The following is a 23,725-nucleotide window of genomic DNA, read 5'->3' as shown; positions in this document are numbered from 1 at the left end:
TCTTCTACTATGTGATATTTTTGACATGGCATACTAATCACTATTTTTGACAAGTATGGCTTGCACATTCTTATCTTTGCAACTGAGGACAGTTGCTTTCTAACGGAGAGGTATGTAATCGAAATGATAAATCATTGTATTTATTGTTTATTGCAGTTGACAAGTGGCATAGATGCTTTATGGGGCTATTGGAAGGCGTTGTAGCACGACCTAATCGCAACCCACACAAAATTATCAAATCCGTGGATCGACAACCCGGCTAGGGCATGGAAGCACGAGCATCGAATGAATAGAAATAGAGGATTCAAGAGATCACCTCTCCAATGCAATTAGAGATTGGCCATGGCAAGACCAACTCTAAACTTACTCTTACCACTAATCAGACAATTCCTACACACATCAAGTCCACCGAAGTCCAACTTACCATAGACTAGAAACCCCAAGCACACGAATGATAAGCACACATTAAATACCACATGTCAATCACGACACTTCATCAATAGCTACACACACGAGGTGAATGGTGCTAGAGTTTCATGAAACCTATCTACACACAAGCAAACAATAGAGCACACACACTAATTACAAGACTAAAACCCAACTTAATCAACCTAATTAGTGATGCTAAATATCACAAATAAATGCTTGTAAAAGATTAGGAGTGGTTAATAGCGAGAAGTACATACCTCTCTCAAATCTAGAATAATGAGAGTGTAATACTACTCCATGACATAATGAAATGGAGTGAAGATAAGACTAATGAGAAAATAGGAATTACAGTAATCAAGAAGAGCTTACTCTAATTACAATGGTTAGCACTAATTACATTAATCAAGAAGAGCTTACTCTAATTACAATGGTTAGCACTAGCCTCTCAAGCATGGACATTAAGCTCAAGGCTAGGCCATAGAGTGAACACTCAAGAGAGAGAGAGAGAGAGCTCTCAAAAGTTGATCCTCAGGAGTGGATACTCAAGAATGAAGCCTCCTTGCATAAAGGCTTCCTTTTAAAGGATTTCACCACAATCCCTTCTACTATGGGTTTAAGCTTGAGCCCTCTACCTAGCATATACAGCTTTGGAACTCCAAGTGAGCCCAAGACTTATACAAAGTGAGTTGGAAATATTATGCACAACCATCGCATATCTCTCGCTTGATGCATATTTGGTGTACCTTGTGTTAGCCGCTGCTAACAAGAACGTACAAAGGATACCAGATTATTATCATTGTATTACTTAAGTGCTTTGTATGAGCTATAGCCAACTAATGTTTGGCCAAACACTGTGTATTCATTTTGAGCATTCAAAAATCTATAAAGTAAATACATGCAATAGGAAAATGCTCACTCTTGCATGGGGGGAGATTGCCCCTACTGTCTGCGTTATTCTTCTCTCCTCTCCACTCTTCTCGCATTGTGCCGGCATAGCACTCCGCTCTAGGAGCTGCGCTTTCACGTGCTCTCTTGCTCTATCTTGCTCCTTGTCTCTCTCTATTCACGTACATCGTCCATTATGTGCTACAGGATTTTCAAGGTATGCATATTTATTGGTTTTATGGTTTGGAACATGTTCCTTTTTGTATTTTTCAGGGCCACCACATTCTCCATTTGTAGCACTTTGAGACTTGAAGGTATACATTGGAGTGACATTTTTTTTTGAAGCCCTAGCTAGAAAAGAACCCCATAGAGCATGCTTTATTTCTCAAAAGTGTGTAAGGATGATTGAGGGTGTGGTCAATGATCAAAGCAACATGCTTTCAACTCCAAATGTTGTGTGAAAATATGGTTTTGGATTGTATTATATGCGCTTATGGCATAGAATCAAGGAGATGCTATACCCTCTTTCCCCTGCTCACCCTCTTGCAATTGTTGATAGACATTACGATTGGTGTATTATGGGGATTTTTCATGCAAATTTTGGCCAAGCATCTTTATCAGAAAATGCAACCTAATCCTTGGATTGTTGATTAATTCAATGCATTATGGAACATGAACAAACCAACACGTTAGTGGTGGAAAAGGTTACAAGATGTTAGACAAAGTAGACTTCCCTGAAACCAAGGTTATTTTTGTGGAGATGCCTTATAGAGTACTGCCACTTGGATGTTACCTTGAATCTCGTCACATTACATCTTCTCGACATGTGAAATTTTCTTGTCAAGATGGGACTCTTCCTCATTTGCTTTGGAATTGTCAACGTATTAGAAGTTTTGTTCTGAAAGCTACTCAATCCTTGATATTACGCTTTTGCTCACAATATTTTGGAAGACACCTTGACTATTTGAAGCGCTTCTTGCTCCTCTCATATCTCATAAGATCTTCTTCACTTGGATACATTTGTGGTTACTTTGGGGTATCAATTGTTGTTTATTCATAGATATCTTTTCCTCATTTAGGATTTCCTTCAGATAGACATTTGAGTTCTCTTTGACATTGGTGAAATATTCTTAAACATTTTGGAGCTATGCTACATCTATTTCTAGAGCTCCACTTAGCCATGCATACACTTGATGCATAGCCTTACTCACTCGTATATTCTTCCCTTTCTGTGGATTTGTTTTTTACCATAAGTGCGATAGAGTTGTATTAGAAAGGCAAAATTTTACAATCAACAGTCAAAAGTTGACGGTGGTATGGCCAAAGTTGTGTAAGCTGGGAAGTGTGCTATGAAGGGATATGGGTCTATACATGTACATGACCAAGTGTTCAAGTAGGTGCAAAAGACAAGCAAGTGATAGTGGAGGTGTATGTCTGATAGAGCTTTTTAGGACAAGAAGACTCCAAAATGGGCCAAACGGGTCAACATGTAAATATGCCCGAAGTGCTGGCCTGGTATGTAGTGTTTGAGAGAAGCCGATCTAGACGGCTCCTCAAATGGTGCGTGGTGTGAAAGTTATAGCAGTTCAAGGTTAGAGGGTCTTGTAGATCCCCAACGGAAAGGGCAGGTGGAGATAAGTGGCTAGAATTGAAATTAGTGGTGGATACACGTCAAGTGCTCCAGTTGTGGAGCATGTCAATATTTTTGGATCATCAATTGATATGCAAGTTATGGCTAGTTGAATATTTGCTAAGGGTCAAGTGTGTGCCAACTAGTCAATAGTCATGCCATCTAATGCTTTTTGCACCTCAACAAAGTTCAAGAAGGTAGGGTACAACATGTGGAATGAGTAGGATTTGACGACTTATCAAACAGAGTTGTGGTTGTGCCAAGTTACATCCCATTAGAGTTGGATGTCATTGTAGGAGAGCAGGTTGCAATGAGTTTTGTCCATTTTCATGGACTTGATCGGTAGTCTTGAGAGAGTTAAAATACAGCAAGGCCTTGGCAACTGAGAGTCCAAGTTGGTGGCTTTGGGTGGGAATTTGCAGCTTGGAGGCGGGCCCATGAGCAAGGATTGGTGGCTTTCCCAAAATGGTGTGGTTAAGAGTTTTTTTGAAAATCAAACGGGGTGTTCGATAGGCTCTCAAGGGGTGTGGCCACTCCATGCAATGCCAAGTGTCAGGATCATTATCCCACATGGGGGCGCAGACCCAAAAGTCACATATTATATAGTGAGAATCGTGACTCTATTGTTCATGTGAGTTAGGAGAGAGAGTGAGCTCTCTCCCCCTTTCGCATGGCATGCATGTGCAGCACCTACCTAGTGGATTTGTTTAGTGGCACCGCTGGTGGTTGGCAGTTTTTGGCATTTGTCGATGGAGATGATGTTAGAAGCTGGACACACCCCACGGCAGTAACTACTCGGAGGATTATTATTTTTTGTAATTATTCATTCATTGAGGAAAACTTGATTTTTCACCTTGTAATTATTGGGACTTACAGAAGTTTCCAGATTGTATCCCAGTTTTGATAGTTAGATTGAGTAGATGGTTGAATCTTGGAACTTTATGGTTTGAGAAATTGTAAGGTATATTTACCACTTTTTGACCTTAATGAAAAACACCTTTTGTCATTTAAAAGAAAGAAGTTTTGAAGTCTGTGAGTGAGCGTACTGTGTACGAGAGAGAGAGTGTGAGCTTCATATTGACGCTACGTGTGCTCCGGTGGTCGGAATCGAGTGAGAAGAAGTGCAGTGTGTTGCCCCCGATGAGAGCTATACGCCGATACCTACATTGCGCGCGTACGGTCTGGTTTTGCGAGCTCCTTCTACGAGATTCATCAGGTGTTTGGGTGAGCATACGTTGTCCGATTTTGCATTGCAGCATATCCACGCGTTCACATTGAGTAGAACTACACGTTAGGCACTTTAGATTTTGAAAACGAAGACCTGCAGATTTCGGCCAGACATCCTACATGTTTCTGCACCATGTGTTTTGGGTCAGGATTTTGGTTCATAGACCTTAGGGAGAGCAACCTAGTGGTATTAGTAGGGTCTCCTTCAAGTTCTTTGGTGTTTTGAGATTGTTTGATGGGTGTTCGGCTCTAGAAAGCATTGTAGGAAGTTTCCTCTTATGCACTCTTGAGGCTGTGACTTAGACAAAGACCTCTGTAGGAATTAGTTAGGAGTCGGTCGAGTGTAGGTTGACACCTTATGCTTTCTTCCACGCGCCTGCGGGGGTCGAGCTTCGTCCTTAGCTGACATTACATGTTAGGTGAGTTCTCGCTGTGCTGACGTCCGTCGTGGCATATCCACCCAACATTGGCGCCGCTACCGGGGACGAAAACCTTAGGTAGGTGACCGAGACTAATCCTTGAGGATTGGGATTTTTGGCTTGCCAAGAGTCTCGCTTTACATTTAGATAGGATCTAAGGGTGGAGGACTCTCTAGTTCTTAGAGGGAGTCTAGGAAGCGTATGCCTGGCCTAGATTCTTCGACTTAGGTGGATTAGGTAGACCAGGATAGTTTTAGGTAGTAGTCGAGTTCTAGAGTAGGAGTTGGAGTGGTAGAAGCGGTAAGAGGGGAGCTTGAGAGTCCGGGGAGGCCAAAAAGCAACCAAAAACACCATTATCACCATTTCACATGATAAGTAGGAGTAGAGTAAGTAGGACATCATGATTCAGGATCTAGATCATTTCATGCATGTACACTTGCTTGGTAAAGTCATTACAAGTTTGTAAGAGACGCAAAAATACGCAAAAAGATGCAAAGGTGTGTTTGAAAGCCTAATTGAAGTCCAAAAGTTACTGTGAGTGTTTCTAATAGATCTACAGAGCATCAGGAGCATTCCTGTCAGAATTTTTTTTAATTTTAAGCTAGGAGACATCCTACACGTAGGATGTCTACAGGCTAATCTGGGAGGAATTTTGGGATTTTGAGTTGACCAGTGTGTTCAGAAGGTAGGGTTTACCCTAGCTTCAACTGGAAAGTGGAAATTTAGCCATATCTTGACAGGATAAGGCCAGATAGACTGAAATTGCCAGACATCCTACCCAAATAGTGCCAAAACATTATTTTGAGACCAAAACCATAAGATGGTTGCATGAGCATGTCTTGCATGATATATTGAGTGACAGAAAGGGGTTTCACCTCATTTGGGTGAGAAAATTGGGTTCAAAGTGGACTTTAGCACTTTTGACTGAAAAAGGCAAGAACAGCTGAAATTTGGGACTTTTGACATCCAAACCAAAATCTAAGCATACCACTGGGTTACTGACATCAAGGGGAGGCTATGGGACAAGTCTGGGGTCAAACAGGCCAAAAAGACATCCTACGCGTAGGATGTCTTCTGAGTGATTTTCGACTCCAAACTAAATTTTGAGTAGACCAAAGTGATCAGCAACTCAAGGAGAGCCTGGGCTTTGAGTTTGAAGCCATTCTGATGAAAAAGACATCCTACGCGTAGGATGTCTAAAGCAAGAAATTGAAGCCAGACTTTGACTTTGAGCATAGTAAGGTGTTATATAGCGTAAGGCAAGCTTCTTAGTCAATTTTGGTCCAAATTAGAGTTGATTAGACTGATCAATATCAGCAACAGGCTGTCGGAACAGATTTCTGACTCATTGACCAGCTAATAGGTGTCTAAATCAAAAAGTAAAAGTAGCTGTAAGCTCAGCACAACAAGGGGAAACCACAGTGCAAAAATCCAGGCAAAACACAACAAGAGACATCCTACGCGTAGGATGTCTATTGGGGCATACTGCAAGGAAAATTTTACCTGGCACAGATAGTGAGATTCTATTTGGCTTAGAAGTTCCAGAACTTCTTTCATAAGTGAATTTGGACCTTGTTGGCCCATTTGATGAAGCAAAGACTGAATTCAGACTTTTTTGCATAAATTGACCAACATCTGAGAATAGTATTGTTTCAGATTAGCAAACCTAATCCAGAACATCAGCAATGTATAAAATACAGTAGTGGTTGAGATTAGCTCTCCAGTTATACCAATCATTACTAAGATAACCTCTAGCAAATAAATGCTTTGATTCAATTGCCAAAATTAAAACGCTTGTGTACAGGTATATTCAGCAACAAAGCAAGAAGTTGTGCAGAAACTAACCCTTTGCCAGGTGAGTGGTTGGATTTTTGATAAATTGCATTCACAAGTTTGATGAATTTAAGATCAGGAAGATACATTGTTAGAGACCAGAAGGTGGCAGGTGACCAAGGTAGCTTAGTGTCCACCGAAGAGAGTGTAACTCAAGCAAGGCTAGATCCGCTAGCACCGATTATTGAGGAAGGTAGTGATACTGTCACTTTGTCAGACAAATCTTTCTCAATGATGGGTAGTCAATAGCCAGGAGGTTTCACCTATGATGGACCTGTGCGAGGAGGAAGCACCTCCCAAAATCCTTTGAATGATTCCAAGCTCACGGTGATCTTCTTATAGGGAACAAACTCGAGAGGATCCCTAGTCTATTCTGACTATCGAGGCCGCAAGTGCATTTGTATCGAAGATAGGCCAGCTCAAAGATTGGAGATAATCCGAGTGGATGATGATGGAGATAGATTCCAAGACGAAAAGGGGAACCACTATTTAATAGTTAGTAACCCTAAAGATTACAACAGATATGGAGATAACGTGGCGAAAGGGAAAATGGTTTCAGAAACTCAAGAACCGCCACCCAACATTGATCGGCCCGGAGCTATTTTTATGTATGATAAGAAAACAACCAGGGTTCCAACTTATAACGAGAACGTGGGAATCTACAAACATGAGAGTGAGGGTATAGTCTCTTACTTTCGCAGCAAAGAACCATACGTAAACGAATTAAGCAAAGACAAGGTTCTTTACTTATTCTCTTATGAAACTGCTACGGGGAAGGGTATAGTTTTTGTTGATAGATATGGGCGAGAATACCAGTGTATTCTCCCAGAGGAGGTAGAAAGGGCAACAAGCCCAGGAGCATCAGCATATGCCCCTGAGGAAGTGCCAAGAGCCGCCTACACCCCGAGAAAGTCAACGAATCCTTTTTCAGATGAGCATGACGCTACCTCACATTCCACCTAACCGCAAGCATTCAACAACCAAGACCAACCAACAAACCATCCATCATTGCAGGCATGGCTTCCGCAAAGTGCAACAATGGAACCAGACCGAAACCGAGATGGTTATCAAGCCACACGAGGGCTCACGGATTTGCAAGAACCACCACTCTATTCAAGGTATCAGGCAGAGAGCAAGCCAAAGACTCAAGGGTCAACAGAGCCTGGAGGACCACCCATAGAACGAGCTCAAAGAGAAGAACCACCTCCAGCAAGAACCGTTAGAAATTATGGATTAGGAGTACCATTGGGAGAGGAACCAGACTATTATAGAAGACCTCAGGAGGTATATCGATTAGTACGGGGAGATCCAATGATGAGGTTTGTAGACCATCGAATAATTAGACCTTCTCAAGTGCAAAAATGGATAAACAAGAAATACACACGAAGCAGAGACCCAAGAGATCATGTAGCAGCCTTTGTACATGTAATTAGAGCCAAAGAGGTGTTAGATTTTCCTACCCAATTTGCAGGCTTTGGACTAACCCTAGAGGATGATGCTACCACTTGGTTTGACTCTGTAGAGCGTAGAGACTTTGAGTCAATGGAGGAAGTGTTTGACGAGTTTATCGAGGAATTCTCTCAAAGGGGAATAGCTCATAATACCGTCTCACAGATCCATAAATTCAAACAGAAAGATGGGGAATCTTTACGAAAGGCAGCCCTAAGACTAAAAAGATATGTTAAGTTCTGTCCTGTTGAAGAACTGCCAACTCAGTCCAGACTTATGCTGATATTCATCCAAGGACTAAGGAATGCAGATCTCCAGAAAGACTTACATATGAAGAGGAGCACGACGTTGAATGAGTTGACCAAGGAGGCTCTTTACCTTGTGGACAATTGTGAAGTTTACAAAGAAGGGGAGTTCAAGGACCTTGATGACGATTTGTCTTCACAGCAAAGTGGAAGCAAGTCTTCTAAGACAGCACTGAAAGGAGAAGTAGTGGTAAACCAGGAGCAGCTCGTAGATGAAGTGCTAAAAAAGATCAACTTGTATGCCAAACCCCAAAATAAACAGCCCAAGTGGTGTGCTATCGAACAAAAATGGACAAACCATGGGACCGAGGAATGTTATTATAACAAGGGATATGTGAAAGAGAGACCTTACGCTCCCCAAGCTCTAGTAGGTTCCCCTCAAGTTCCACCAATGCCTAGATATCAAGCAGGCAGCTTACCAGGATCTGTAGGTGTAGAAAGACCACAACCGGTGTTGGGGTAACAACCACCCCTACCAGGATTACGACCAGTTGGTATAAGATACACACCAATAGTAACTGAATAAGAGGATAAGGCTTTGGTGCCTATGCATGCATATTATGAAGATCCCAATGGATATATAGCAAACCCTGTCTATTATCCACCGGAAGAACCCTCGACACTAGAACCATAGAGCATGATAGGAAATACAGGACCACCAACTGCTGCACAAGCAGCAGGAGAAGGAAGATATAGCTTAGATGAACGAACATTGTTGTTCATAGCCAATGGAGGCATGGGCGGACAGAGACATTCTTACCAACAAAGAGAAGCTCAAGGGGCACCTCAACAACTCAAGGGACCCTGTTACAAGTGTGGTGGAGACTATTGGCTGAGAGACTTTCCTCATGATGAAATCATTAGAGTCAATGCGTATTGCCCAGAATGTGGAATTACTCATTTGATTCCCGATTTCCCTAAACACCCGAGCCAAGGTGAAAAAACCACCTTGAACATGTTAGAAACAGTACCTTCTAGTGGAGGATCGGAAAATGAAACAATCATACCTATTCAGGCGGTAACACGAGCCCAAGCTCAAAGAAGGACGAACGAACCCATAGTTGAAGAGCCAAAAATCAATGCCCAAAGTTCAGAAACGAGAAATCAGAGAAGCACTTGGAAAGCTAGAAAGGTGCGTAGAAAAGCCAGGAAGGAACGAGAGTAAATAGCCCTATCCGAGGATTTGAAACATACAAAGGACAGATTGGAGCAGTTAGAGGATCTAGCTAGCTTAAGCTCACACACCACAGCAACCATAGCACCCAAGGAAATAGCATAGCCCAAAAGTGCAGGATCAGGAGTATCTGTACTGGCAAACAAGGTAAATGAGCAGTTGGATGCGCTTCTAAAATCTTATGAAGCTTGACTTAAAAAGAACCAAACCCATGAGTAAAGGTGGATGACTTATCCAAATGCAGAAATAGAAAAACAGAGGTTGGATATGTGTAAAAAGATGATCGAGACGGCTCAATCATTGATGGAAGACCCGCTGGGTAAACTTGCAAATTGGCATGAGGCACCAACTCCAACCCCTATCCAACCAACTTTAGAGAAACATGTGGAAACTAAGGAAAGAGTCGCTAATGCCTACGAATTCAGAGGAGAGCCTATCATAGTGCCAAATACCACTGATGGGACAAGTGACGGGTTCCAGCCTAAAATATTGGCAGAAATGGGTAAGGACTGTAACGGTCTAGACGATCTGTGGAAGAAAATCCGTGAGGCCAATGAGGCTAATAGGATGAGTAACCACTTGAATAGAACGAGAAAAGAAAAGAATGTAACCTTACCTCCTATTGAAGAATTTGAGGCAAGGTCGCAAATGAACTTTGAGATACATTCACAAGGGGGAGACCAAGGATCAATTAGTTCGGGGCACAGCCAACCAGACTCGTTGAGAACTTTACCCTCTTACCTAGGAGAGTACGAAGCCAAGTCAGAAGTGAGAGCAATCCCATCTCAAAGTCTTTCTTCTAACAAGGTGATGGATTCGCAAGGATTGATTGAGTTGTTATCCACCCCGGTGGCATGCACAATCACGTTAGCAGAACTTCTAAGGTTAAGGCCAAACATGTGGACCACAACAGGAAAATGCCTAGAAAAATTTGGAGTGAAAGATCCCACCTTGAAGCTACAAGAAGGGATCAGAGAGTTGGACAGGCCTCAACTAAACACTAGGCCAGTACCATTGAACAAGGTTGGAGAATATTGTGAGGGAGAAGATGGAAACACCACGCTACCAGTAGAATTCCAAGGAGTAGTTTCCAAAGCTATTCTTGACAGTGGAGCGGGAGTTGCTATCGCCACCAAGGAAATCTGGAAAAAATGGGGAAAACCTGCTTTGAGGGCTACCAGAATGAAATTGCAATTGGTAGATGGGTTCATGGAGAAGCTTCCAAGACTCTTAGAAAAAGTGATTGTCACTTCTTGCGGAACCGAGTACGAGCATACATTTGCAATAATCGATTTCAACAAAAAGAACAATTATGAGATCTCTTGGGACGACCATTCATGCGACAATTGAAGATGGTCCAAGATTGGGGTTATGACCACATATACCTCAGACATGGCGAGACAACAACTAAAATACACCTGAAAGACCATAGTTACAAAGATGTGAACCAAACACATGTGGAAGAGTTTGATTCGGCTACAGTAGAAGGATCAGCATGCTTAGGGCAACCAAAAGAGCTATGGATGTGCGGAGCTTCACATTGTGGAAGCTTAAGAAGAGAGGAATGCGTCTTAGAAAGAGCAATTGAGGACAAGGAGTATATTCCGGAACCTTTCCCTGAAGATGCCTTGGAACTTCTAGACTGGGAACACATACTAGCAACATTGGATGTCTGTACCATTACCGACAGTCCAACAACAAAATTTTTGCGATAAAGATGGCTATGATGTGTTACCCTATTACATGGTAAGCGTTATACCAGAAAAGGAGATGGTAGAACCACCAGAACAAGAAGATTTTTACAACTCCTCTGAACATTTGGAAGTAAATGATGATGCAGATAATGAGTGTTCAGACACCTCAAGTGAGCGTGGAAATGAAACCGAGAATATCAAGTTTTATGATTTTAGTAATCAACACCCTAGACGCCAAGAAATCTATAGGAGGAAACGAGCAGGAAACAAAGCGAGAGAGAAAATGATGCCCAGGATAAAAGGTAAAACTCACTATTTGATGCTTGTAAAAGCAGAGGATTGTGTAAAAGATCAAATATCAGGAAGATTCTCAAAAAATCAAAAAGAAAGAACGCGAGAGAAAATAAAACAGGTACGAAAAGCTAAAACCGAAACAAAATCACAAAAATCTCAAAAATAAAAAAAAGAAACAACAAAAGACCAAGAGTGGACCAAACTGGAGCGTAAACAGGAATACCAAGAACTGAAACACTATTTGAGAGAGATATGGACTACTGAGGAAGATAGTGATGGTAAAGGGGAGTCAGAAAAGGGGAACATGAATGTATCATCACACTATCGGAAATTTACTATCCAGGACAGAAAAATCATCATGACACCACCAGTCAGGGAAAGAATCAACCAAGAATCTTACGATGGGCCTGAAAATGCAAAAAAGATAGACCTCGCAGAACCAGGTAAAAAGCCTTAGCTGGTCTACATAGCTAACAATTTAGAGCCCGAGGAGGAAGAACATTTAACACAACTTCTCAAGAAGTATAAAGATGTGTTCGTTTGGTCCTATAAAGACCTCAAAGGAGTTGATCCATCGATATGCCAACATACAATTCCTTTGAAATCGGATGCAAAACCTAGCAAACAACGTCCTTATACATATAATGACACATTTGCTAAACTAATCAAAGAAGAGATTGATAAACTGATGGAATCTGAATCCATCTATGAAATCGAACATACAGATTGGGTGTCACCCATTGTGGTAGTTCCCAAAAAGAATGGAAAACTACGAGTGTGTGTAAACCTCAAGAAGGTGAATGCAACAACCATAAGGGATAATTATCCCTTGCCAATCACAGAACATGTACTTGAGCGAGTGACCAGGAAACGGGCTTATTCCTTTCTAGATGGGTTTTCAGGATACAACCAACTGGCAATAGCAAGGGAGGATCAACACAAAGCAGCGTTTTCCACAAAATGGGGGATTTATGCGTATCGAGTTATGCCATTTGGCTTAACTAATTCCCCAGCCACTTTCCAAAGGTTAATGACTCACGTATTCAAGGAATACCTAAGAATATTCTTAGAAATTTACATGGATGACCTGTGTGTAAACTCTCTTCTACGAGAGGAACATATTGACCATTTGCAAAAGGTCTTTGAAAAATGTAGGACATATCGAATATGTCTTAACTCGAAAAAGTGTGTATTCATGGTTAAGCAAGGATAAATCTTAGGACACATTGTCTCAAGGAATGGCATAACCACTCACTTAGACAAAGTCAAAGTCATTGTAGACCTACCCAGGCCTACTAATGTGAAAGAAGTGCAATCCTTCATGGGACACTGCGCATATTATCGAAGATTCATATACATGTATGCGGTTATCGCACAACCTCTGTATCGTTTTCTAGTCAATTTCGAGTGGACCGAGGAGTGTGAAACTTCATTCCAAAAGCTCAAGGAAAACCTTATATCAGCACCTGTACTAAAGGCACCAGATGGGGAAAAGATATTCCATGTGCACATTGATGCTTCAGCATATGCCATTGGAAGTATTCTGGCTCAACCTGGAGACGGAACAATGGATTTTCCGGTTTGCTATGCGAGCCGACAGTTAAACAGTGCGGAAAAGAACTACACAACCACCGAGCGGGAAGGGCTAGGAATGATTTATGCCTAAAAAAATTTCGGCATTATTTGCTTGCAAACAAATTTGTGTTCTTCACAGATCATCAAGCTCTTTTGTACCTGGTAAATAAACCTTGCAATACAGGGAGAATCGTACGCTGGTTTATTATATTGCTAGAATTCGACTTCACAGTGGTGGTCAAAAAGGGTAAAACCCATCTACGAGTGGATCATCTTTCAAGGATACACAACGGGGAAGCTCCTGAAGGAGTAGATGATGACATACCAGATGCTTATCTTTTCAACATTGAAATGGTACCCAAATGGTCTCAGGAAATTGTTAGCATTCTTTTCTTTGGAAGTGGGTTTGATAATAAGGAATGCAGATCCAAACATCAAACAATTCGACCAACAAAAAACTTCCAGCTGATAGCAAGATGGCTGTATCATCTTGGATCGGACCTAATCCTACGATTAGGTATAGATCCGGAAGAATTCGAGTGCTACCTTGAAGAGGCACATGTCCAGGGTTGTGCATTTCATTGTTCAACAGTGAAGACACACCAGAGACTGAAACAGTTAGGGGTTTATTGGCCAACTATGTATGCGGACACACATTCTTATGTTACCAATTGTACTATATGTAGTGCCAAACGACCAGTGGATCACGCAACTTTGTTTCGGGTAAACATAGCACCTGCATGGAGTCAATATATCATTGACTTCTTAACCACCAGGACGTTCCCTGAGAACATCACACAAGCACGGGAAAAAGCTATAGAGCTGGAAGCTCGTGACTTTCAGTTAATTGGGAATCAACTCTACAAGCGAGGTAAGGACAATCAACTTAGAATCTGTGCAAGTGAAAGCGAATACCTGCTGATTCTAGAACATGCACATAGCGGAATACGTGGAGGCCATTTTTTGAGCGATAAGACGGCAAAAATTGTCTTAACCTCAGGAATTTGGTGGCCTACATTGCACATGGATGCTGAAGAGTTTGTAAAGCGTTGTGATGCATGTCAACGCACCAAGGTGTCAATAAAAAGAGATGAGATCCCATTACGGCCAATGATGGGAGCAAGAGCATTTGAAAAATGAGGCATTGATTTTGTGGGACCTATAACACCCCCTGCATATCACACCCATACCCAATATATCATTGTCGCTACGGACTATCTCACAAAATGGATCGAAGCCAAAGCAAAACAAAAAGCTAATGCACGCACCACGACACAATTTTTGTATGAGAATGTTTTTGTGCGTTACGGGTTACCAATAGAAATTGTCAGTGACTGTGGAACACGTTTTCTCAATGAAGTCATTGAATATCTGCTAGAGGAATTCATGGTCATACATAGGAAATCCGCACCCTACCATCCACAGGCCAATGGGCAAACTGAGGCCACTAATAAAACACTATGCACGGTTCTCACTAAAATAGTGTCAGAATCAAGAACAGATTGGGATCAACAGCTACACTCAACACTATGGGCATATAGGGTAGCTTACAAAACATCAATAGGAACAACACCATACAACATGGTGTTTAGCTTAAATTCTATACTACCCATAGAGTTTTTAATTCCAACTCTACGAGTAGCAAAAATCTTAGAATGGACAGGGCATGAGCTCTCTTCAAGAATTAATGATCTTGAAAAGCTAGATAAACTCCACTTACGAGCTGTCGCTTCAATCTATGCTAAAAAGAGAAGACAAAAGGAATTTTTTGACAAACATGTGCATACCAAAGAGTTCAAACAGGTGATTACGTACTTGTTTATACCTTGAAGCAACATGCTAAGAAACTTAAAAAGCGAGGGAGGGGACCATTTGTGATTAGTGATCTATCACAAAGTGGAGCTGTCAAGCTTGCTACATTAGCAGGTGAAGAAATGCCAAACTGGATTAGTGGATCTCGACTGAGGAGGTATCATCTACCACTCACACAGGAGATGCTCCAACAAATTCATCAAGGAAAACAAAGAATGAAGGAAAAAGAGAGATTACGAGAAGAAGCTCAAGCCGAAGCACAAGAACGCATTGCAAAAAGAAGGCTTCTGCGACAACAACAACAAAGTGGACCACCATTGCGAATCAATGCCATTCGACTGACAAAGTTGGAGGAAGAAACAGTGGAGCCAATAATTGCGGTCAAAGTGGCCAGCAATCAAGTTGAATCAACAGCCTTGCTTGATTCGGGTGCTCAAACAAATTTGATCTCTTACGGATTATACCAACAGCTCAAAGTCACAGGTCAACTTCATCCTACTCCTCAAGTGCTGGAAAGTAGCACATCACACCCGTTGAAAACATTGGGATGGACTATAGTGCATGTACAGATACATCAATATCTTTACCCACACAAATTCTATGTGGTGACAGATGAAAGCACACAACACCCAATGATGCTGGGGAAACCTTGGCAAAAAGAGTACAATGTGCAAATAGATTTGAAAGCAAAGGCAATAAAAATTCAGCATGAACATGAACAACAGGTGATAGACTTTGATCAGCAATACCAGAATGATCAACTGCAAGCCATGCAATCACTGGAAATGAAGCCAAAAGTACAAATGCCATCAAAGAACAACATGATACCCGAGACCAACAATTAGGTAAAATCCACCCATGCTACTTACAAACATATGAAGTCACTGGCCACAATGCAACAACCTAGGTTACCAACACAAGGAAAACAAGTATGGATGCGGAAGGATAGAAATGTCATGCTCGGACAAACAACAATGCAACGAAAGAATACCAACGAAGAAGATGGTTCAACCAAAAACCAAGGGCATAAAACAGATATGGATCCCAAAGAAAATGCTTAGCCATATCCCAAATGTCACTCACATTTGGATACCAAAGCAAAAGCAAAAGGAACTCCCTTCAGTACAGGCAACAATGGAAGGTAGACAGCCGCATTTCAAAAAGGAAAATCGACTTATGTGGATGCCAATCAACAACAAACCAGTGGAAAACAAGAAAGTGCCAAACCATCTACAAAAACCGGCAGCAACAAAATACCAATGGTAAGCAAAGGCAATACGGCCCATAGCCATTCCGGCCCAGCCAATTCTCTCCTTAGAAACAGCTACGACTCTATCAACAGTTTCGGCAAAGCAACTGCCCTTTGCAAAAAAGACAATTAAACAGAGAGCAGTAGAGTTACAGCTGTTACTTGCAAAGAAAGTAGGAAACGTCGATGGCGAATGCCAATAAGCATCTTGCTTATTCCCTTCTCTTGCACAGCATTAATTTTTCCATGCATTGACCGAGTATGCATAAAGTAGGGCCACATTAATCGGCCAGGCATTAGCACAACTTTTTCAACCTATGCACGGCACATACTCCACGGTGATACCTTGTCGTCCGGGAGGACTCCAGCTAGGAGGGGGGGGAGGCATTCTAGAGGCACTCTCAAATGCGGAACCAATAACAGAAGCAGCAAAAAAGGGCATGATTTTCAACTATTTTAAGGGTTGTTGTTTGATTGCGAAATTTTCTGGAGTAACCCAAGTATATATGCCCTTATATAGCATGAAGCTACATGTATATGGGGCCAAACGCCAAATCAAGCCCCTAGGTGTGTGCATATAAGTAGAAATAGACATTTTTCAGGCAAAATATTGGTAAAACGGAGAAATCCGGCCAAAACAAATTGCATGCAAGTGTATATAATGATTGGCAGTGATGTTTGTGATTTATTATGATTTTTGGGGATTTTCTGGGTTTGATTTGCTATTTTCCTTTTAATTTTGCTAGTTTTCGGCAGAAAAACTTCAAAAATACAAAAAGCAGGTGAAAAATAGTCGTAATGAAAAACAAAATATATGGGGATGATCAGTGACTATAGGAAAACCTATGGTGCAGTGGGGGTGCAATTATGAGACTGGAGCGGAAAGCGTGTTTTGGCCAGATTTTGACCAAAATGCCAAATTTCTGGTAAACAGAGCAAATGGAGTCCAAATCAAGAAATTTTTGAGCCTAAACCGCATCTCGCAAGAAGATAAGAGAACATGTCAAATTTCATGAAAAGTGGTTCGGGGACCTCCATTATAAGAAATTTCCACCCCATTTTTAGCTCATTCTCACTATTGACTTTGTGGAGAGAGCTTCTGCCACCTAGAGCGGATCGACCTTCTAGCAGCTTCTACGACGTGCACGACTACCCGACTAGCTCCAGACATGAGAGGTAGGCTCGCCACCTTGAGATTTTCGCGCATGTTTGTCATTATGTCGCGAAAATTAGCGTAGGGATCACACACAAAGCGGGCGGTAGAGACCTACAAGTAGAGACGGCGGCCTAACGGCTAACCCGAAAGCAACAAGACTTCATTGGCAGCTTACCCTAGTCTAGGAGACCAGTCCTGGATGTCCAAAGGCAGTAGGAAACCATCGCGAAAAACCCTAATTCCCAGAAACCCGCAAGAGGCCACCAAATGGGAAATTGGCAAAACGGCAACCAAATGCTACCAAAATTCATGGGTAGGAGCATCTCGACATGCTCGACAAGTCTATATGACCCGCATGACCAAAAAGTGACCCAAAGCGGCACTAAACTTCAGAAACGGCATCAGACACACAAAGCGTCAAATTGCACTTGCGGCCAACCGCAAGTCCGTTTGCCACCAAACTTCACGAGCAACTTTCCTAGACCATTAGCAACCAATTCCTATGGTGGTAGACCACCACAAATCATCAAAGGTATGTAAACGCAACCACGGGTGCTTCTAGAGTGACAAATTGCCAAATGGAGCTCCGGTGAAGCCAAAGTCGACAAAAACCATACGGCAAGGATCCTCGAGGGATCGGGAAGCTATGGAGACCAACATCAAGAAATTTCATCGCCAAAAAGCACTCCAAAAGTAAGAAAACGGCTCGGAGGCTCTGAAGTCCACACAGGGAGTTATTCTCTATCCATTTGACTTTTTTGTTGAAATTAGGCTTAAAAGGGACTTAGGGGGGCCAAGTGCAAGCACTGGGAGCACCAACAATGAAAAAATCACCAGGAGACATCCTACACGTAGGATGTCTTAAGGGCATTTTTGGGCACAAACTCCAACATTTTTCATCATGCACATGTTCTGAATGACATTTGCAAGCTATCCACCAAGTTTCATCACATTTGGACCAAATTTGACCTCATATGCATGAAAAAACGCAAAGTTAGGGCATAGAGGTAATAATGGGCCATAGACCTACCAAATCTTGTCCAAATCCAATAAAAATTGCACAACACATCAACAAACAATCTGTGTGGTCAGAGGGAAAAAATGATGAAATAGACATCCTACGCGTAGGATGTCTATTTGACTTTTTGACATGCAAGGGATGTTTTATCATTCCAGATCCAATCACCTCATCATCAGGAGCCCATATATCAAGTTTGAAGCCATTCTAATCACTTTTGACCCCAACACCTTCAAGATACACTTTTTTGAGCCCAAAAACACCACACAGAGCCTTACAAGCATCAAATCTTGTCCAAATTCAAATCCAAGAACATGGCCATGTTCCATAGGCCAAGGACAACCCACAGAACAAGTTTCATGTCATTTTGATGAAAAACACATCCTACGCGTAGGATGTCTCCAGCATAAATTTAGCCTTCTGTGCAAAGAATGACATCATGGGAGCCAATACCATGGTGTAGTAAGCCCATATACCAATTTTCAACCCATTTGGACATCAATTGCTACCTATGATGGACATTCTACCCAAATTGTGACCTAAAGCCTGAATCAACCCAAAAATCCACTTTTTGATATCCAAATTCAAATCCAAGCATATAGCCATGTTTCATGAGCCTTACACTACCTACATGTCAAGTATGAACCAATTCTGATGAAAAAGACATGCTACACGTAGGATGTCTAGATGGAAATTTTTGGCCAGATTTGCACTGTGAGCACATGCACAGCTTCACAAGTTCCTTTTAAGCTTTATTTTCAATTTTCAAGTCATTTGGATAAGTAAAACTCAGTTTCGCAGCTAATATGGAAAAAACGCTAACTTCGGACTATTGAGTGCAACAGGATCTATGGCAGCTTCGAAGTCACCGGCAAAGAGGAAAAGAATGACCATCAAGGATTATCTGGAAGAAGTGGAACCCTTTGTCATTTCAGAAGGAACATTAAAGCCCACCATCACCTGGATACAAGAGGATCTGTTAGAGTCCAACGACCTAAAGATCTACCAGGGAGTGTTCAAAGACACTGAAGGCAATGTTATAGAGCTGCCAATGCTGCCGAGAGAACTAAATGAGTTTGTACGAAGCAAGATGTCCGGCTACTTGGAGAAGATTGATCTCCACAACTACCTCGAAGCAATACCGGCAGGGGTGGACATCAAAAGAGTCTAGGAGTTTGTAACAAGCATCAAAGAGGATGGAGTGGCCAAGGTAACAGCTTTACAAGGCAGACCAGAAATAGAGATAATAATCACTGAGCGGGTTGTAGCCAATGCACTAGACCTCTCCAACGAAGGGGATAGTGTAAAAAAAAGAAGGGATGAGGTCAAGGTGTACAAAGAGAAAAAGGCGAATTACACCTTTGAAGACATTGCCAACCCAAAAGTGGCAATCATGAGCTAGTTATACAACCAGTACTTCCACATGTGCACGAAGAGGCCACATAAGTACAAGATGCCGCCAGGTGCAATTGCCACAACGTTCACTTGGGCAATGACAAAAGGCACCCCAAAGATAATCAACTATGCGGAATATATACATGACAGCCTGGTAAAGATGGGCAACAAAAATCCAACCTATATAGTGCCAGGAGAACTGATCACCAAGGTGATTTATGGGGCACTACATGCAAAAGGAAGGTGGCCTGACCCCCCATCTCAGAATGATTGGCTGAGAGTAAAAGAAGACAAGGAAGATGAGCCACAAAGGGCACCAAAGGTGGCAAAAAGATTGAAAATACGGCTAGAGCCAGTCCAAGAGGAGCAGCCCGAGCATAAGAAAGGGAAGAAGGAGTTTGCTCAAAGGCCGGCCAAAGAAACAAGGTCACAGAAAGCGGCAAGACTAGAGAGTCTGATGGAGAGTTTTCGAGCGGAGAGAGCCCTCAAGGGTGATTTAAGCGAACTCTGGAAGCCATCTCTAGAGTCTATATCCGGTTCATCCAGAAGAGTGCAAAGGGACCGATTTGAAGATTATATCAAGAATTTTGAGATTCTTGATGCTGCAACAGTAGAGAACATTCCTCATGTCCCTTTCACAGAGGAAGAAGTACAACAAATACGACAGAAACTGTTGGATGAGCAAGAGAGCCAGGAAAGAGAAAGAAAAACAAAAGCAGACAAGGACTTAAACGGCAAACCTGCATCTTTACCAGCGAGCCCTAAACCCAGCCCACAGCCATCCCCACCGCCCTCACCACCTCCTAGAAGCCCTCCACAAGAAGATAAGGAGGCTGAGAACAAACAAGAAGAAAGGCAAGCAGAAGAGCAAGAGCAAAGACAAGATCCTGAGCCAAAAGCGAAGGCCAAGCCTCACACTGAGCAAAAAGAATTAGATGATTCTTACTATGCATTTTTGGATCTGCTAGTTGCAGGCTATACGAAGGAAGAAGCCGCCACAGTCGCATTCGACTTGGCGAGGACAGGGCCTAAAGAACAGATGCAAGGCATCAGGCTAGTGGAGCTAAAAGAAATTGCTATAGACACGGTAGACCTGCACCCGCCCTCCAATGACTGGGACGTGGTGATGACAAAGCTAGCCGGATTGAGGGCACAATCCATGGCTTCAGAGAAAGAGATGACAACTCTCAAAGCCACTGAAGAAAAGATCAAAATGGAAGTCGATTCTCTGCAGACAGAAAGCCAAAGGCACAAGGAGAGAGAAGCTGACCTACAGGCCAGCTTGGCAAGGGCACTAAAAAATTGCCAAGCAATGGAAGAAGCAAATCAGGCAGCAGCAAAAAGAATGCAAGCAGTTGAAGAAGAGTGTCAACAGCTCAGCAAGTCACTGCTAGATGCCGGGAAAGAAAGAGATAATCTGACACTACAGCTGACAGAAGAATCGAAAGAATTAGAAGCCATGAGGAACGCCAAGGAAAGAGCAGAGATAGATCAAGAAGCAAGTCAGGATGAGGTCTTAGAGCTCAAAGACCAACTCAAGGTCAAAGATCAGACCATCCAGAGGCTGCGAGCATCACCTGCTAGAGTCAGAGCTACTAGCTCGACTCAAATCATGACTGAGAGTCAACTCTATGAGGAGCAAATGCAAGAACTTCAAAAAGAGCTGACTCTAGAGAAAAAGCAGAGATTGATGATGGCAGAAGGTTCTATAGTCATGCAAACGAGAATGGAAGAGGGCCAAAAAGCCCTGCAAGAGGAAGTGGAAAGCATGAAGAGAAATCTCGAGGAGGCGGAAAGAATAAATGCCGAACTTAATGACCTCCTCGTGAATATGGGCGGAGAAGCTGAAACGGAAAAGCAAAAACTCCTCATGCAAATTGAGGAGTTGAAAGGCCAGCAAGGAGGAGAGGCAGAGAGCACAGAGCCAGCCGCCAGTGAGGGCATTGACCTAGAAAATGTGGCAGATCCTGTGGACACGCCTATGCAAGAGGAAATCCTAGCAGGATCCTCTCAAGAGCCACATGATCTAACACAAGAAGAGGAAGAAAAATTGTGTAAAGCAATAGAGGTGGAGCTCAGGGAAACCACAAAGGAAGCCTTGGAGTGGGAGCAGAGGGTCTTCAAATCTATGACCATTCAGAAGATCGACGTCGGCAACTTTAGGCGTGAGTGGCTTCAACCCTCTCTCCCATATCCATTGCTGAAATATGAAGCAGCTACCATAAACAAGCGGATCAGAGAAGAGCCAGCTGTGCCTCTTTACAATGCAGATACATCAAAACTAGAAGGGGTGAAGCTCATTGTGGATTCTCAGCCAAAGTGGAGGAAGACCTGGCTTACAAAGTACCCACAATACCTAATCCACTTGGTAGAGGAGCCTAAAAATATCAGAGACAACCTCAGCTTCTGTCCTCTGCCAAGGATTAGGACGTGGAAAGCGTAGGAAATTTTGCAAAGAAGCCAACCCACTTGGCTGAACTACCCCAAGCTGCCGGGCTTGAAGGCAAGTGAGAGAATAAGTGTCCAATACATGGTGAAAACCCTCACGGGCGCCATAAAGTTGTTCACTGGCTCACCTGACCTTACATGCATTATGATGACGAAAATCTGCAGAACCATCTTAGCAATGTTCGAGACCTTCAAGCCAGGCCAGGTGACCGACAACATCTTCTTCTTCCAGGATACATACAGAATGCGGTTATGATCTGTCAGGTCAGCCTTCCAAGGAGGTGATGCATACGTTGTATCAAAGGATAATGTTTCTACCATCCTATCACCTCCAGGATTTTGAAGAAGCATTCTATACAGGTTTCTTCACCATAAATACTGACATTTTTGGCCCAACAATGTTGAACCTGCATGCTAGGTACGAATCACTGCTAAAGATGCGAGAAACGATATGATGAAGCAGCAGATCAAGGCCATGTCGGGGGCGACATGAGCAAGGAGGGGGGGAGTGTTAGAAGCTAGACACACCCCACGGCAGTAACTACTCGAAGGATTATTATTTTTTGTAATTATTCATTCATTGAGGAAAACTTGATTTTTCACCTTGTAATTATTGGGACTTACAGAAGTTTCTAGATTGTATCCTAGTTTTGATAGTTAGATTGAGTAGATGGTTGAATTTTAAAAATTTAGGGTTTGAGAAATTGTAAGGTATATATACCACTTTTTGACCTTAATGAAAAACACCTTTTGTCATTTAAAAAAAAGAAGTTTTAAAGTCTGAGAGTGTGAGCTTCATCTTGACACTACATGTGCTCCGGTGGTCGGAATCGAGTGCAAAGAAGTGCAACTTGTTGCCCCCGACGAGAGCTACGCGCCGATACCTACATTGCGCGAGTACGGTCCGGTTTTGCGAGCTCCTTCTACGAGCTTCATCGGGTGTTTGGGTGAGCATACGTTGTCCAATTTTGAATTGAAGCATATCCACGCGTTCACATTGAGTAGAACTACACGTTAGGCACTTTAGATTTCGAAAAAGAAGACCTGCAGATTTCGGCCAGACATCCTACGTGTTTGTGCACCAGGTGTTTTGGGTCGGGATTTTGGTTCATAGACCTTAGGGAGAGCAACCTAGTGGTATTAGTAGGGTCTTCTTCAAGTTCTATGGTGTTTCGAGATTGTTTGATGGGTGTTCGGCTCTAGAAAGCGTTGTAGGAAGTTTCCTCTTATGCACTCTTGAAGGCTGTGACTTAGACAATTGGTAGAGACCTCTGTAGGAATTAGTTAGGAGTCGGTCGAGTGTAGGTTGACACCTTATGCTTGCTTCCATGCGCCTGTGGGTCGAGCTTCGTCCTTAGTTGACATTACATGTTAGGTGAGTTCTCGCTGTGCTGACGTCCGTCACGGCGTATCCGTCCAACAGATGAGCACCAATGACAAATGCTGGGAATGGTCGGATATCAAGAACGGTGGCAACCTTGTAATGATGATGTCGCAGACCCATAAGTGATCGATCGCAAGGCCTCATAAGTCCCCCTGTTTTGAAGTGGAGAGCAAGGAAGCCACTAGCAACATCACTAGTGGGGCATGAGGGAGGGCATGTGAGAGAGAAAGGAAAGATGAGTCTCGAAGGCTTCAAGAGGTGAGCTCCAAAGTGGTTAAGGGTGGCAATTTAAGATGGTCAAAGCCGGTGAAAGAAGCACTTCTAAGTGTCGAACAAAATGAACTAAATG

At 42.6% G+C, this 23,725-nt stretch overlaps 1 protein-coding gene across 1 annotated transcript in view; it reads left to right on the top strand.

Annotated features, from left to right (window-relative positions):
- LOC147428144 (uncharacterized) overlaps positions 1–23,725 on the top strand; it is a 115,292-nt gene that overhangs the window by 74,939 nt on the left and 16,628 nt on the right. The window lies entirely within an intron of this gene.

This window comes from Adiantum capillus-veneris, chromosome 23, assembly GCF_014529385.1.
Source record: "Adiantum capillus-veneris isolate H3 chromosome 23, ASM1452938v2, whole genome shotgun sequence".
In the NCBI taxonomy this organism is placed as follows: Eukaryota; Viridiplantae; Streptophyta; class Polypodiopsida; order Polypodiales; family Pteridaceae; genus Adiantum; species Adiantum capillus-veneris.
The sequence above is the reverse complement of the archived record's forward strand: the minus strand, read 5'-3'. Positions and strand labels throughout refer to the sequence as shown.